Source organism: Propithecus coquereli, unplaced genomic scaffold, assembly GCF_000956105.1.
Source record: "Propithecus coquereli isolate 6110/MARCELLA unplaced genomic scaffold, Pcoq_1.0 Scaffold1029, whole genome shotgun sequence".
Taxonomy (NCBI): Eukaryota; Metazoa; Chordata; class Mammalia; order Primates; family Indriidae; genus Propithecus; species Propithecus coquereli.
This window is the reverse complement of record NW_012134181.1, coordinates 64,790-67,000: the sequence shown is the minus strand read 5'-3', so window position 1 is coordinate 67,000 and position 2,211 is coordinate 64,790.

The window sequence follows — 2,211 nt, the reverse complement described above, 5'->3', positions numbered from 1 at the left end:
GGACAAAGACACTTTATGAAAATCTCCATTACTTATCAATTTCTTTTTTATTCAACCAATGAGTGGAGTAATATCCCTTGTCTCTGGCAAATAATACCACTGCAATAGTCCCAGCATTAATCCGGTTTCAAAACCCTACAAGAAGGAGGAGTAGGGGCAGATTATCAGTTATGGGGTGAGAGGAAGATCTAATACCTGGAGTTTGTAGGGAGAAACAGGATATGGCTGTGTGAATTGCCAAGAACTATTCCCTTTTCAAACATGATCAAGCACGCTTGATGAGTGTAGACTGCTAGAGTAGGACACTTGTTCCTTTTCAGGCGTAGGTGGAAAGTCCCTGTTCATGATTAAATGAAAAGGAAATTGCTGTGATGCTAGGATCTCGTCACTAGTAGAAAATTAAGATCTGGGTGGGGAGAAGATTGAAAGGAAAGCAGAGAGAGAGAGAGAGATTGAGGGTCATCTCCCCACCTGCTGGTTGTCAAAAGAAAGTGCAGGGACGATGATGGAAAATGAAATCAATTGTTCTAGGCTCTGATTAGCCATGTTTCAATGATCTCATTCAATCTTTAAAACAACTCTACAAATAACATTTTATACCACTTTTTGGAAGTGATAGTAGGAATATGGAATTATATTCTGACTTCAAAAAGAAAAAAATATTTCTTTGGGGGAGCATAAATTTATTATAAGTGCATTAGTGCTACCATTGTGCAAAGCATTCTTCAAGGTATGGCATTATTAGAATAAATGGGATCTGCAAATCTTTTTTCCTAGGAGTTCAGGGCCAATATAAGCTTACTCTAACACACTGCAACAAGAGTTGCAATACATTTGTTTATAAAATACATCAAGAGCACAAATTTGTGTGTTTTAAAATATGAGCAAAATTGTTAAAATGTTTTATTAATATAAACTTATAAGAATCTTAAAACTTAAAGATTGGAGTTCTCCATGTGTATGAGACAGTAACAGTCATTAAAAGGGGCAAGACAGTATATTCCAGGTTAATTAAGGGAGCACAAGTGGCAGAGAAAAGATAAGGAAAAGATATGCAGGAGCAACAGAGGATCAACGATGCTGGCAGGGAGAGGAGTCCTGTCTGAAGGGAGGGAAGAGTCTGCCTTTAGGCAGGGGAGAGAATGGACAGAGTGGAGCCACCAGCAAAGGCAATGAATTGCATAGCCGCAGACAAGCAGGAAAATCAACCAGGAAATCATCTTGGTAATCCCAGTGTGGTTACAAGGCTAGAAGTGACAGTTAGAATGGAAGGTTTGGATTTCCCGAGCACTACTATTCTTGTAATTGTGCTAGGAAATATCATTTGATGAAGAGGGAAAGATGAGTCCTTTTAGAAGGAAGGCATCTTTTCTGTTTTCAGAGGCAACACCTACAAGCTTAGCCCCAAGCCCAGAATCTGCCTCATCAGTCTCAGTTCCTTTTTGGGAAGGCACTCCAGCTTTTGCACCAAGGCATACTAAGAAAGAAAAGCTTTCCTGGAAATCCCCGTCCCTTTCTTGGCATTTTTCTCAACCAATAAGGATAGATAGTGAGGCTGCATCACTTGTCTCCAGCAGATATGTCTGCTAAGAAGGTCTAATCTGATCCCAGGTCTTGGGGAGGTGGCAGGGAAGGGGCAGGATGACTGGTACATGGTGAGAGGAGTGGCTGACAATCCAGTTTCATGGAAAGAGGTAAGATGTGCCACGTGGGGAGCCAAGAAACCACATTTTGCTGTTGTGAAGCAGAGTGCAGAGTGAGGATCTTAGTATTTAGTACTGGGGGAGGAGAGGTTACCTGACATTTTTTATGCCTCTGTGGGAAGTCCCTGGTCAGTTTTAAAAGGGAAGGAAATGGCTGTGACGCTGGACTCTCGCTGCTAGTGATGCATGAGCACCTGTGGTGGACGACACGGAAAGTGTGAAGAAGTCCATGATCCCACCTGCTGACTGTCACAGGACAATTTGAGGAAAAGTCACATCATCATGTACTGATTATTCTGCTCTAGCAAAGCAGCACTTCCAGGTGTATTATCTCAATTAATTATCACAACAGCCTTACATTTTTGTTAACTCCTAAATCTTCAGTACCTAGAGTAGGTCGTAGCACTCAATAAATTTTGTCAAATTAATTAATAAATGAGTAGGATGCTAAGAATTGACAATTTTAAGAAATCACTAAGAATTAGTGATTTTAAAGAGTGATTTTTTT